Here is a 15,758-nt window from a genome sequence, read left to right as displayed (position 1 = left end):
CCACATGCCGGGCGGAGAGAAATGTGGACTGCAGTGGGTCAGAAGAAGGCTTTCTTTTCCCCAGGTCAATGTTTGCTCTGTATCAGTGACCTCATGGGTGGCTAAGCCAATAGTCACTACAGAGTCACCTTAATACTTAGCATCTGCTCAAAGAAATAAACATAGCCTCAACTTCTTTGCCTAAGTAAAAGATACTTAATTTAAGCTTAGAATGTTTCAAATCGAATCATTAAATACTAGTGCTCTTGACTAAAACGCCGTCGACAAGCACAAAGAACGAGCCACTACCCAGCTTGTATCATTGTATACTAATGCTGCAAAAGAATTGGCGTATAAATGGTCATTCTTAGAACTCATGGAAACCTTGTATATAGTAGGTCACGTTGTAATTCACATTTAGGTTTAATTTTTCACACGGGGACACAATGCACAAATGTTATTTTACTTTGAATTGTAGAAAATGTATGTAAAACTATAAAATGTGTTATAGTGACCTTCTGTGTGAATGGTTTCTTGACCTCTGACATTACTGTACCTTTTATATCGCCATTGTTCTTGTGTATTGTTTGAATCCTTTGCATTAGCCCACAGGAACCGCTGTTTCTTTTATATACCTAGTACCCTGGTTCCGTTGTGAGTAGGGTTCCCCCTGTCTTTTTCTCTAGACTTGACTAATACGTGGCATGGTGAGCATAAGAATAATGGATTTAGCCCAGATCTCTTGACTGAGGGTGAATGTTTTGATTTGTTCCGTATTCCGTCCATCAATTGTGTGTCTTTTGCTTTCTCGCCCTAAGTGCGCCGGCTAGGCCCAGAGGTGCATACCAGGCTCACTGTGCCACTGGATTCAAGTTAGCCTAGCTGATATGGGGTGAAACCCCAAAACTGGCCCCGGGAGGCTTGTTTCTAGTCCAGCGAGGACCTGGCCTGGCAATTTGGGCTGGACTGTTCCCATGAGGCACAGGGTCAAGACTGATTGGCATATGGCTGGGTCTAAACAGGGATGGCATGGTGAGCATAAGAACAATGGGTTTAACCCAGAACTCTTGACTGGGGGTGAATGTTTCGATTTGTTCCACATTTCGTCTATCATTTGTGTGCTGTTTCCTGAACTACTACGTCAACATTCTTCAGACTAGGTATCATTTGACATGGGGTTTGAATATTGAAGGCGGCACTCCAACAGTCTACTGCAAAATATATTACCAGGATGCGTCATGGGACAGAGCCACTCAATTCAAGGAGGGGTGGGGGTGTCGGAGAAAGGAGAGGTGGATACCTTTAAATGTTTCATAGAAGTCCATATCTGAAAACAGCCCTTTGCTCGCATGTGTTCTGGGATGAGGTCTTGCCTGTCAGATGGTTCCTTTTCCAGGACCAGCGCTTTACTGTCAGGTGGTTCCTATACTGGATTTGGCCCTTTGGTGTCAGGTGTCCACATCTACTGCACTTCTGCAAGCACCACTTCTGACCCTGTTCTGCCATCTCTGGTTTGTTCCTGTTCCACAAGCGTAGGTTCTGCTGAACTCCTGTCTGCTCCAGTTCTTTGCCGGTCCTGCCAGCTCTAATTGTGGCCTAGTCCTGCCATTTCGTGCTCGACTTAAGTTCTACTCCAGTTCTTCCTCAGTCCTGGAAGTTCCACTTCTGTGGCAGTCCTGAAAACTGCAGTTGCGGTCATACCAAGTTCCAAACATTCAACTTTACAAGAACCAACATGCAATTATGGCTCAACACATTGGAGGTTTTTTGATCAGTGGGGATTTTCCTCCTTGGGATTTTTGTCATTTATTTCTAGAGAGCAGATTTTCTGCAGCCAATGAACACCTTCATAACATCCAAGAAAGATGTAAAGAATCAACCCCTATGTCCAGCCCTGACATGCAGTTGTCTCTATTATTGAAAGTCAATTTCTCAAAGAACCGGCTTCATTACTCAGACGTATAATCAGTGAATATAACTGTGCTACATAAGGTCCATCACTAAGGTTAGTTGTACTAAAGCCTATCCAATTCAGCTGGCTCTGTAACGAATGACTGACTATACCTTCTAAAAGAATAATCATTGGTGATCCCTCAAAAAGTCTATTACAATGTGAGAGCTGCTGATCTCTAAATACCCGGTATCATTGGTCACAAAGCTGTTGTTGACTTAGGGTGTTGTAGAGCTCGCTGTAGGATTGATTGTTACTTTTGGGTAGGCACGAGATTGATGCTTGTTCCATGAAGGTGGACTTGTTCTGTAAAGCTTGTCTTGTCATGATTGGCCGATTTGAGAAAGTCATTGTGTTATGGCATCACGCTCCAAGTCTGGCACAGCTCCCTTGTACTTGGATGTGTTTAATGCCTATTTGGGTTTCATTGCTTAATTTGTTGAAGAATGAGTATGCGGCATCTCTGCTCAGAAGCCCGCAGGTGGAAACTGTGCACAGAATACCAAGGCTGCATAGTCTGGAATTCACATCACATCTCTCTAACCAACTTCCAGACACTCCCTGCCCTGTTATCTCACTTTTGCAGGCTCCTGCTTTCTCCTTTTGTGACTGTGTTTCCGTCTTTCGCTTTCTCTTTTCTGCATACTCCCTTTTTTGCTGTCGGGAAATGTTGGATGAGGAAAAATAAATGTCAGTCCACATACATGAGTGCTCAAAGTAAGCACAGTATGTTTGCTCATTTAAGTTTTTCCTGTTATTATTACTAAATATTTGAAGTTGGTTATGCAGTTGATGCGTACCTGCTTTTTCAATGTGATTACCACCTGTCCCATAAAGTTGCAGTTATAAATACCAAGGCCCTTATTTATGAGGCCTTGCGTCAGTATTGCGCCGCCGGTGCGTCACTTTTTGTGACGCACCAGCGGCGTACAAAATGCGCCTTGTTGCGCCATATTTAAAAAGTGACGCATCTACCTAGATGCGTCACTTTTTAAACCCCTGCGCCACATTATACCTGCGTCAGGTATAATGTATGCAGAGGGGGCGTTCCCCCGCAAAATGCCTCGTAATAGTGACGCAGTGAAATCTATGAGATTTCACTGCGTCACTTTTAGGATGCTGTTGCGTCAAAATCTTGCGCCTGCCTCACAGCAGGCGTAAGACTGGCGCAAGCCCTTTCACATGGGGCTTTCCCCATGTGAAAGGACGCATTGCTGGAGTGGCGTCACTTTTGTGACACACTCCAGCAATGCGTCACTTTTGCGCTTACAGATGCGTCAGAAATACTGACGTATCTGTAAGTCCTTGCGACATGATGACATTAAATATGACGCATCATTGGTGTCGCAAGGAGTGCGCAGTGAAAAGTGACGCATCGCTGTTTTCACGCAGCGATGCGTCACTTTTCATAAATGAGGCCCCAAGTGCTTTAAGTGGGCCCGGTCCTGCCAGTGTTCGGCGCCGGCGGTTCTAAAAAAGCAGGTGCTGAGACAGGTCTCTATCAGGCTCTCCATTTCTGCGCTCACCATCAGGGTGAACAAATATAATAACTCTGTAGCAGTGCCACCCTTCCCTGCCTGTGATGTAACTTCAAAGAGACTCGTTGTAGTTCTTGCACAGTCTCATCATTTCCGAACTGAAGCATTTTCAATATTATATGCAACGAAGCCATAGCTGTTGCTTATTTATCTTATGCCATTAACAACCATTGACAAAGCCAATAGTCCTGCATTGTTGTAGGTGCAATGTTATGTGTTGTAATATTATGCAACGACAGAAGTAGCAAAATACTAGTCGGGCAGCACACTATGCTAAGCACAGATGTTTAGCATATGTGTTTTTAGGCCATGCCTTTAATTACAATGACCACACCCCTTTCAGAGACCCCCACGTGTTTTCATCCCACTTAAACCCCTGTGAATACCTTACATATGTGAAGCTGCTCACGTGACAAGCACATGTTTTATGAAGGTGTTCAAATTATTTTTGCATGTGTGCTTGATCTTCGATTATTTGTTAGCCTAATGAGGAGATTGACTCTTCTTGAAGCTTTTGATTGTTTTGTAAGCGGCCATGCGAATAAATGTTTCTCACAGTAAATTAATGTTACAGTTGGCCTTTATCTTGTGGTCCATAATTATGGATCTCGCTCTGTGAAACAAAGATTGTGACTAAAGCTTGTTTACTGATTTTGCCTAAGCAACTTACTATTTGTTCTGCAAAACAGAATATGTTTTTGGTACTTGCGCTGCGAAACTGTCAGTGTGAGTGGTGGACCTCTACTTTAAAGTATTCCATGTGGTGGAATGTGGTGCTGATGGGAGCCTTAATGATACTTATCTGATAGGATCCATGCTGGTGGATTCTTTGCCAAATGATATTTACTGAGTTACAGATACCTGAAAAGCAAGCCTTTATGTTCCTCAAATGGCAGTGCTAAGCCCAGAAGTGAAAGTGAGTGATGTTAGTCTTGGATTGTAGCCAAATCCATGACAGCAAACCGTGTTCTGAAGTTGACCAAGTTTGATTTACTTCCATAACAATCCAAGATGGTGCAGAGATTGTCTAAGGCTCCTTCAAGAAGTCTCTTTGTTTGTGGTTGTCACAAGACGATTTGTCTGTTCGCTATTGGTGAACGAAATAGACCAAGTGAAAGCAACCTTAAAAGTGAAACGTGTCCTTGCCCACCTAAAAGCTAGATTTGTGTTGGAGCTATTGTTAGGTAAGATGGCTGCTGGTTCTAGTCTTCTTGTGCAGGAATTGATAGGCTGTCAGTTAGAACAAGCACTGAGATGGCTGCTTTGTATAAAATGGTGAAGAGCAGCTACATGTTCTGCTTGTCCTCTGTGAGTCTTTCCCTGTTCTTTCAATTTGCAACAGCCCCGTGCATCAGCATACAGGGTGTGTTGTAAAAGCTGGATGATGTAAATTGAACTCAGTAGGTTGGCACTCTCCATGGTAACAGCATGCCAAATCCTAGTAGGAATGTCATGTTTCCTATCCGACTGTCTGTTTTGGCAGGCTTTATGATTCCAACTTGGCAAAATATATTTTGATTGATTTTGAGCTGTTCGAAAATCTTAGGCATGATGGATTTTACTGGTCAGCGGCAAAGGAAAAGCTGGTAATGAGCCTTGTGTGTGCTCTTTTACCTTACAAAAATGAAGTTATTAAATGGTAATTGGACCACACTGAAAAGGCCCAGTGTGAAGCCACCATAAATCCTAAAAAGGCCCACACACATTTCAGAGTATTCAGTAAGCTGTGGGTATTTATATTGGGGTAGCACTTTGTATCACACCAGTGCCGGCTTTAGGGCGGTGCGACAGGTGCGGTCGCTCTGGGTGCTGACCTGGAGTGGGTCACTGACCTCAGGGAGGGCGCTATGTTTAGCAATAAGGCATGATTTAAAAACCCCTGCTGCAGAGTTCCTTGTGCACCCAGCTTTCAGGCAGCAATCACTGGCATAACGAAACTTGAGGGGGGGCTCCCTGCAGGGTGCGTGGAGTGCACCCCTCCAAACCCATGAAGGAGCTCTCTGAGCAGAGTACGGTGCTGAGGGGGCCCCCTGGAACTTGGAGGGGGGGGCGCTCTGTGGGGGCTGTGGGCCTGGCCACTAGCAGCAATATACATGTCATGATAACTCTTGTGATTAATGTCCCTGTTAGAAAGAAAGATCTGAGGTTTGTCTAGTAGCAGTTTTGACTTGCCTTAAAGCAGTGCAGAGGGCTAACATGCCAGCTGCAAAGGCTGCAAAGAAAATATCTGTATTTTATGTGGAATAGTAAAGCCAATCTTTTTCAGCGCTTTAAAACAAATAAAATGTATTTGAGAGTGAGGCTATGGAGAGATGAAGGGCACCTTTGTCTGGATAGTAGTGAAGAAACCAAGGAGGAGGTAATATGGGGGGGGATTGCCAAAAAAGATTGTCGCACAGGGCACCATCAGCGCTAAAGCCAGCCCTGTATCTCACTAACCAGCGCATTCTCGGTGATTACAAACATAAACCTCATGGGGTGTCCATATGAAGCTGATCGAAAACATGATTTGAAGGTAATCGGAATCAAACAGGATGCAAAGTTTGCAATGAAGGTGAATGCCCTGAGGTGTGATATATCTATTTTCTGCAATGTTGTTTTGTAATAAATGTGTTAGAAACATCTATCTTAACTCAATAGCTAGGCAACTAAAATACAGGCCAGGCTCAAAGGATTTGCTTGCTTGATTCAAAAAGATTGTTTATCTCTCTGAGAATAACTCAAATTTGGCTATAATTTAGGAAATCTACATAAGTTAAATGTCCCCACAATTAATCGAAATGGAACTCAATTAGACAGTCAGTGCTTACCCCAAAAATCCGACTTTGATCATTGGACGAATTTTAATAGAATGAATCTATATGGAACTCAATTACACGGGGAACGTCGTTTACGACGCAACTTTTAGCACGCAGTGCTATTACAACGCGGTTTTTAAATCGCATTCTATTACAACGCATGACTCTGGGGGGCGCTCAAGGATAGGGAATACTTTTAATTTACTTTCCAACACCTTCCCTAGTGTCAACGGGGACTGGTGTTGGAATAGTAAATTAAAATATTCACTATCCAACACCCCTTTCTGTTATGCGTTGTAAAAGAATGCGTTATAAAAACCGCGTTGTTACAGCATGCGTGCTAAAAGCATGCGTTGTAACAACATACATCCCAATTACACAGTCAATGCTTATCCTGAAAATATGACTTTCATCAGTGGACACCCCTTATCCAACATAATGTAAATGTATTTTATTTCCAAAGAGATTACTGCAGAGAAGCAGGTAACAGGCAAGTTATTTTTGTATGGGGAATAGTGTTCCTTGAGGAAATATAGAAGGGTTTATGAATTTTGATGTTGGTGGGGATGTTTGCCCAGGTCCTGCAAGCCTAGAGTAAAAAAACAAAAGGTAGCCCTTCTAATTTTTAACACATTTTGTTTCCAGTGTGGGAATGACCTGAATTATGCTATGGACTGTCTGCCTACAGCGATTAGTTGTTTCCTGGCCAGGTAAGTTGAGGTATCATTTCTGATAGCCTTGTAGGTGATGCGGCTGGTCTTGCTGGAGCCAGTGTAATTTCTTTATAGTTGGGTGATATGGTTGAATATTTTCTAGCACTTTCTATGACATGCCGTGGTGTGTAGGATGGCTTTGAGTGCTGCCAGGGTGGTATATGGGAGGCTGTTGAGCACAGCATTACCTTCGTCCGGGTGTGGTAAGACCAGGCTTTCACATCTTGAACATTTGTTCTGAAATGAGTAAGAAGAAGGAAGGGCTTCTTCACTTTATTATGTAGGAGAGTGGGTACTTAGCTGTCTTAGATTTCCCAGTAATGTGTTCTTTGAAGATGAGGTCTAAGGATAAATTTAATGCATTGTTTGTCAGCCTAGGGGGTGAAGCCATCTATGTTAATGTTCGATAGGCAATCTTGAATTTGTTGTCTTTTGGAACTGTAGAAAAGGGGAAACTCTATATTTGTTAGGTTAAGTTTTAATAACTAATTGAAATCCAGTTCAGCATTAGCCTGATGCAGATTTTAAGTCACTGAATATTACAGGTTGAGGAGACTTTGAGGTAGACTTGAGTGCTGTCAGAAAATTAATGAATCGATGGTAAGGCCTCTCAGTGATTTATAGAGCGAACACGATAGGAGAGATTAGGAAACCCTTAGCTACTCTGCAGGAACCATGGGTTTGTTTCAGATATTATTTTTCCAATCTGTATGAGCTAGTGGCAGTTGGCACAGTGGGAGGTAAACCTTCATATACATTTATTGGAGAAGGTCATTGATTTTTCTATAATGTAAATTAGTGCTTGATTGTCTATTACACCAAAGTGTACAGAGAATTCGAGCAGGGTCAGGCGAGAGGAATTGTTTATGTCTTTAGTGAGGAGAGTGTTGCTGAATGCTTGAAAGGTAGCTGTTTTTGTTCAGCAGCATGGTCTGCAGCTGGGTAGGGAAACCTACAGAAGATTGCACTTATTGGTTGCTTCTGTAATTGAATGCAGACTGCTTTCTCAATGTAGGTAAGTGTGTGATGCGGTGGACAAGGTCCTCTGGTTCCAAAACTAATTTCTTCAGGAGGGCGAGGATAAGTCTTGTGTTTCTGAACTGAGGCAGATATTAAGGATGTTGTTGACATTTTTGAGTGTATCTTCTTGACACTGTTTCATGATGCATAATGGATGTACTCTTTCTTTTAGGTACTTTAAGTGAATTCAGAGTGTTCCCAAAAACCATTTGTGTGAAGAAGCTGAAAGTTAGTCATTTGGATGGAAGCATAGATGAGCTATAAATTTCATGTTGTTGATATATGATCGGGTCTTGTAGACCTTTTTGGTGAGCTCCTGATTTATAGCATTGCTATGCCACAGCGCTTGACAGCCTTGAAGAGTGATTTGTTTTTGTTAGTCAATTTTGTTGATGGCAATTCTGTAGAAGGTAGCTTTGGTTGAGATGAGGGCAGTATGTGCACAGCAGAGTACTTTGAGCCGGAGGGGTGATTGGTCCTGCTCCATTTCCTCTCCTTTCTGTGTACGGCATAGTTTGTGGGGACTCAAAGAAGGCCTTCATCTCAGAGTGCTACTGCCACTCTGGAACCCGAAACAGAAATAATTGATTAATCCTGTTATGAATCAAAGAAAACATCTAGAGGGAGGGTGTACGTTGCCATCCTCAAGAAATTGACTTACTGATTGATAACTTGCAAAACTTTTAATGCACATGTCAATTGTATTTTCCTGTGCCTTGATCTACAGCTCATTAGATTTGAATGTACAATTATTGTTTTTCTTTGATGGATGGTGTATGACATTCACGTGAAATTTCACGAGAGAAGTCAAAGATGGAGAAAAGAGTGGAAATCGTGAGAGCAGTTGACAGGGCAAGCAGTGGCGGCTGCCGTTCACAAAAGGGTAGTTGGACGGGTGGGGGAGCATGGGGGGATAGAACGGGGACATGTTAATAATAATAAATAAAAAAAGTACCTGATACCACCTCCACGTCGCGTCTGTCCTGATGGCCTCTTCCTGGTCCCAGCAGCCTGGGACAGGCTCCCATCCAATCCCTGTGCTGAAGAACAGCGCATTGATTGGCCTGAGCAGGCAGGAAAGACACTCCTCTCAGATCTTGGAGTCTGTGGGGTTTCTCCAGTCCGGCTGCTGAGTGCAGCTGGTCTGGAGAGACCAAAGTGTGCATGTGTGTTTTGATCAGTCTGAGACAGCCGGCCACACATATATGCTTACTTAGGGAGTGGACAAGCACTCCTCCTCCCACCTACCATGCCCACCGCTCCATGCACTAGCTGGCTCATGGCCCGGCAAACGAAAAATAAAACGATGCTAAAGCATCGTTTTTATTTCGTTTGTTTGCTGTGGGCCAGCCAGTGTGGAGACGCACCTCTGCCATTAGGGAGGAGCCGCCACTGTGGGCAAGGCTCCTTAGGTGAAACACTACTTCCTTTAGCTGCAAATCAACAGATTGTAGGACAGTGTAAATCAATGTTTGCAGCATTCCCCACATAGCTCTAAGTGAAAGGTACAATGAAACATGTTTCTCTTGTAAAAATGCCTGCAGTATTCTACTGCCCTTTGAAGACAATGACTGCAAGGAAAAGAGAAGTGGAACGTTGTTGAGGAGTCTGCTATGCTGAATTATTGAGATAACGATTGTGTAGAAGGTAACACATGCTAAGTTACAGGTGGATTAAGAAAATAAATTGAGTAAAAACATTAGGAACCCTGTATCTCTCGACATGAGGCTTTTGGCAATCCATTACACCCAAGAAATGTTTACAAAAGGTTTGTCAAGAAAAGCGAAAGTATCTTTATCAATTGAGCATCCATCCCAAATGAATGAGACTTGTTAAATAACAATTGACAACAATACAGATATCCAATCTGATGATGCAAGTGTGCAACCTACTCCAACAGATCTAGCGCAAATGATACTAAAGTATCATGGGTGAGGTCAAATGGGAATGCAGTCACCCAAAACGGCGCATCAGTTTCGAAAAGCCTGGTGATGAAAAACAAAATTCACATTTGCTGGCTCCAATATTTCTTGTTCTATACCGCCTAATTCAGTGGAGAAGTGTGGCTCACTGGTTAGAGCAGGCAGACCTTGAAGCAGAGGTCAGACCCGGGACCAGGGTTCAATTCCCGACGCGGCAGGGTCTTGAGCTCAAATGTCCACGGACTCGATAATTCTCGCTTCGGTGCCTGACCTAATCATGGGTTCACACTCTGCAACTCTGGGCATTAAGCTTGCTTAATCTCCACAACGGCCCCCCGCGGCGGGATGCCTGGCTTTCACCTTGGGGATGCCCTGTAGGGGCTATCTCACTGGGAAAAGCCAGGACGGGTTCCCAAGGCAAGCGCCGAGATGCCTCTGGGTAGTCGAGCGCTATATAAGAACATACAAAAAAAAAATTTAAAAAAAATTCATCATGAAGGAAATGTCGCAAACATCCTGAAGGCGTCAGGAATTTAACCTTGAAAAGTCTTTCCCAATAGGATGCGCGCCTGACTGAAGGACAAGTCCCCAATAGACCTGGTTTGGCAAAAAATCCTTAGATCCTGATAAGGAACCGTAAATTGAAGCGGCAAAAGAAAAGCTGCTATTGAATGAGTAAAGGAAAATGTACACTATGGTGAAGAGACGTCCTGGCAAGAAATTCATCAGATTAGAGAATTGTCAATCCCGCTTTGTCATACTTCCTCTCTTCATACTCCTTTCATTATCCAAATCAGTAAGTAAATATATGCCCTATTTTCTGTAAGTATTAACTTATTTATGTATTCATTTCATTGTTTATTTATTGGAGAGTTTTCTCCGTCAATTAAGAGTATGTGGGTGCTTTATATATAATTTATTAAAAGAGGCATTACAACTTGGGCCAGGTAGTGCACGACAATATTCACCTGATTCTTGTCATTTGCTGTCTGGAATTCCTGTTTAAGTTACTGCAGTTTTTTCCTTTTAAATTACGTATTAAGCAGTTATGCAATTAATTATATCTTTTTTTGTCAGTTATGCTGAAAATGTTATAATTTACTCATAAATGACTTCATCTGCAACAACGACTGCAATAGAGGACATTGGACATTGCTGAAAGAATATACTTTGTAATTGTCATTTGCCACTATATGCTGCTTAAATAATTCCAGATTATTTAGATAACAATGGAGTTTTGTATTCACCTTTTCTCTTATACTGCAATTACTTGAGGGGCAAAGGCTCTTACTTTTCTAAACCCTGGCAAAAGCTCCAGTTGACTCTAGTTGCAAACTGCTTCTGGGTTGTAAGTTTCATTATATGTTGTGCATTGGTGTGTCGTGTCATGGTGGTTACCAGCTTCAGTTTTATGTTCTTTTACTCAGACGAATTTACCTTCTTTGTGAAACATGTAGTCTACAATAGCCAAAAACCGAGATTCTCTCCTCCGGATCAAGAAGAAACATTTCATAAATGCCTAACATGATTTTCACAGTGAAGTTTGTGTGTTTCTCGTTTGAGCAATCGTTTGATCATAAATTATACACAGAATGCATTCACTGGGGTTAACGAACAATAACAGCAAGTACCGTAAACTCTTTTATTTTTAAGCGTTAGCTCGCATCCAACAAAAATGATTCCAAAGGGACTCGTCCACTACAGCACACATCGTCCTTTAGGAAGCCTGTCTCACTTCCACACACATTTCACATTTCTGGGTCAAAGTCCTACCACAACTTCTCCCAGAATCTGCACTCATTTCCATCTGTGCGCTGGTGGCGACCTGTCACCTTTCAACACAAGTGAGTTTTTGGAAGACTCTCAAAACTCACTTGTTAATACTGTTTCGTGTGTCTTGTGTGTTACCTGGCATGGCTCGTCACTTTATTTGTCTCCTTGACATACTTGTTGATCTTTTCGATGTACTCGTGGTCTCCTTGTTTCGGTTTTATTTATAATCTACTGTAAAAAGCACGGATTCCCTTGGGCTTTCCATGGCACTTTATTAATAAATAAATAGAGCCTAAAACCTTATTGGTGATGGGAGTATGTTTGAAGTGTCAGTAAGTCACCTAAAGAACTCCAAGCCACTCTTCATTGGAAACTCATGAAATCAATATGTGAGTGAGGCGGAACTGGTAAGAGGAAGGGATACTCTTTAAATCCCAGTTCAGATCGTCCTAATGACACTGAGAGAACTTCTGCAGTTTCGTGTTTTTGGAGGTGGCCGGACACCAGGTACAGTTCATAAGCCACTGCGCTCTGACAGGTTTCTAAATTCTGGTTTGGCGCACGAGCCATCCGAGCACGGCAAAGTGTGGAGGAGCAATCAATCCCAGGCTGGCAGCCGTGCACAGGGTTCTCTGCGGTGGATGGCTGATCTCAGAAAGTCAAACTGAAGGCCTAGTCACCTCCAACCAAAAGAGCACATGAATCTACATGTCCTTTATAAGGGTGTAGCTTTCATCTGAGTGGATATTACATTTACGGTTTATGGTGTCTTTATTCTCCAAACCTGCTCACTTCAGGACTTCAGGCCATTAAAGCACGGATTCTAAAGTGATCCACTAAAAAAACACTGAAAGTCAATATGACCTTTAAAAGTGATCTTAACTTGGTAAGCTCTGTGTGACCTGAGTGATCGTTCTGCTATCTTTCAACCCATCTGCAATACCTGTGTGACATGAGTGATCGTTCTACTGTCTTTACAGCCCATTCTGTTCTGAAAGCAGGCCCCTTAGCCTGTGGACTACTAGGAAAAAATGCCAGAGTTGCAGAAAGAGCAGTTTGGCCCTGCCTGCAAGACCTATGACCTGGGAGATAGCTCTGCTGTCCTTACGCTCTACCTGCAGAATCGGTGTGTTGTGAGCGATAGCTCTGATGTCTTTTCAACCTACCTCCAAAACCATTGTTTCCTTAGTGAAAGCTCTGCTGTTTAACACCCAGCCTACAAAACCTGTGTGACCTGAGTAAGCATGAGCGCAAAATCCGTTCCGCTCGCGGATTTTGCGAATTTTCGGTAAATTCGCGATCTGCGAACTCCCGCGAATTTACCGCGAATTCGCAAATCCGCGAGAGGCGGATTCCGGGGGCAAAAGTTGCAGCCTGGCTGGCCTGTCAACTTGTAACTATTTTAGGATGGCGCCGGCAAGCTGCCAGCGCCATCCTAAAATAGTTACTAAGTTAGCTTCAACAGGAAGCTCTAATAGATAAAATAAAGCAGGTGCTCGCACCTGCTTTATTTTATCTATTAGAGCTTCCTGTTGAAGCTAATTTAGTAAGTATTTTAGGATGGCGCTGGCAGCTTGCCGGCGCCATCCTAAAATAGTTACAACATGCCCTAATCGTGAGCGTCGTCGAGGCAGGTGTGCCTTCTTCACAAATCTACCGTGGAAAATCAGCTGTGATGCTGGATAGAGGCTTTTGCATCCTTGACTTTCACGAGCGCAATACCCGTGCTGTTTCTGTGACCAGGAGCTTATTTCTCTTCATCTGCTGAACTGATCTTTCTCTGACCTTTTGTACACACAAGAATCATGAGTGAACTCGCATGGTAGCCCTGCCCGTTTGGCCCCGCCCACACACTTGCGGTTTGCACCGTCTTCCCGCCATTCACCCACTATGATGGACAGCTCACTCAAGGGACCCCTGCGCCCTTCGGGGCGATTGCATACTAACACACACATGGTCGCTCGAACTAGTTGATGCTCAAATTCAGTGACTCATTCATTAGCCCAAAAACAATTGTGAGCGTCGTCGAGGCAGGTGTGCCTTCTTCCCAACTCTATCTATGAAAATCAGCTGTGATGCTGGATAGAGGCCTTTGCATCCTTAACTTTCACGAGCACAATACCCGTGCTGTTCTTGTGACCAGGGGTTTCTTTCTCTTCATCTGGTGAACTGATCTTTCTCAGACCTTTTATACACAGAAGAAGCATGTGTGAACTCGCATGGTAGCCCTGCCCGTTTGGCCCCGCCCACACACTCGCGGTTTGCACCGTCTTCCCGCCATTCACCCACTATGATGGACAGCTCACTCAAGGGACCCCTGCGCCCATCGGGGCGATTGCATAGTAACACACACATGGTCGCTCGAACTAGTTGATGCTCAAATTCAGTGACTCATTCATTAGCCCAAAAACAATCGCGAGCGTCGTCGAGGCTGGACAGGTGTGCCTTCTTCCCAACTCTACCGTGGAAAATCAGCTGTGATGCTGGATAGAGGCCTCACAAGAGGCATGTGCACTCGCATGGAAGCCCCGCCCCAAATCCGCGGATCCGCAAATCCGCAAAATCCGCAGATTTTGCGGATCCACGATCCGCAAATCCGCAAAATCCGCGGATCGTGGATCCACAAAATCCGCCCATGCTTAGACCTGAGATACAGTTCTGCTCTCTTTACACACTTCCTTTGTCAATTTGATCTAAGTAACAGTTCTCATATCTTTACACACAACCTGTAACACCTGTGGGACCTGGGCAGTAACTCTGCTGTCTTTACGTTCTACCTGTATGAACAGTGTGATCTGAAAAATACCTCTGCTGTATCTACACCCTACCAACAAGACCTGTATGACTGAGCAATACCTCTTCTGCCTTCCCTGCAAGACTGGTGCTGAAGTACTTTGAGGACATGCTAAGTATGTGCACATGGTAATATCTGTCCGAAGGGTAATCAAGAAGTAGTGCTAACGGTAGCAGTCTTTCTTTTTATTTGATGAAAAAAAATATTTAGATTGTTTTTTCTATCATACTTCATATGGACATTATTTAAATGTGTATCATTCCATATCTGTTTTTCCTTCTCTCCATTCCACTTCTCTCCCGATTCGTTTTATATTTTTATTTGTGGGGGTCGTCAAAACTGGAAAAGGTTTGGTCTTCATCACAAATGTGGCATCCCGTAGGTTGCTAAAATTCGTCTGGCGTGGCAAGGTGATGCTGCTGATTGGGAATAGGTTTCCATAATCTTGGTGGTGTTGCACAGGTGCTGGCTTTGTAACCTACGACCCTCGAGGTATTTGGGGTATGAGAGTTCCCGAAAGTCTCATGATAGAAATTGGAGACAGGGGTCCCACATTTTATCAAAATGTGGCAGATTGTTGTCGAGTGAGGCAGTGTGTTTTTCCATTCATATGATGTCCCAGAGTTTGTGTAGCCAGTCTACATGTTCTGGTGGGGTGCTGGTCCCACACTTGGAGGTAATAGCCTGTTTGGCTGCACACAAGGCCAAAGAGATGGTCTCCCCTCGTTGGAGTAGAGTGGGTAAGTCAAGCCATTCCGGAGGCCTAGCAGGACACTACTGGGAAGGGGAGGAATATCTGTATCAAAGATCTCATTGATGTCTTCCAGAACTGCCTCCCAATAATGTTTGAGTTTAGGACAGGGCCTTAGAAGATGTGCCAAAGTGCCTGGGTAGCCACAATTGCCCCAGCGGTCCTCGAAGTGTCCATGCCGCTACTTCGCTATCCTCTCTGGAGTATTGTTTATATCTTTAAGAAATGGTGATGCATTTGCATTGTTAAATTAAAAACTGTTCATTGCAATGTGACATGAGTGTACATTACAACACATATCTGAAATAGTTAACTGAAAACTCCCTGAAGCTTTTAAATTATAGTTGGCAGTAATCAGTGGGAAGGAACCCTGCTATTAATGCAATATGACTTACATTATCATTATGTTATTTGGAATAGTGAATCAGTGCTTAATTTGAGCCAGTAGTTGCCGGATGGGGGCACCAGCACTTATTTATGGGGACCGAAACTTATCTTTCCTTACTGCATGAGAGGTCA

The 15,758-nt window shown here is 43.5% G+C and overlaps 1 protein-coding gene across 1 annotated transcript in view; it reads right to left on the bottom strand.

Annotated features, from left to right (window-relative positions):
* The window catches only part of LOXL4 (lysyl oxidase like 4), a 201,104-nt gene that overhangs the window by 47,047 nt on the left and 138,299 nt on the right, over positions 1–15,758 (bottom strand). The gene's annotated exons all lie outside the window — the stretch shown is intronic.

Source organism: Lissotriton vulgaris, chromosome 5, assembly GCF_964263255.1.
Source record: "Lissotriton vulgaris chromosome 5, aLisVul1.2, whole genome shotgun sequence".
Classification (NCBI taxonomy): domain Eukaryota; kingdom Metazoa; phylum Chordata; class Amphibia; order Caudata; family Salamandridae; genus Lissotriton; species Lissotriton vulgaris.
The sequence above is the reverse complement of the archived record's forward strand: the minus strand, read 5'-3'. Positions and strand labels throughout refer to the sequence as shown.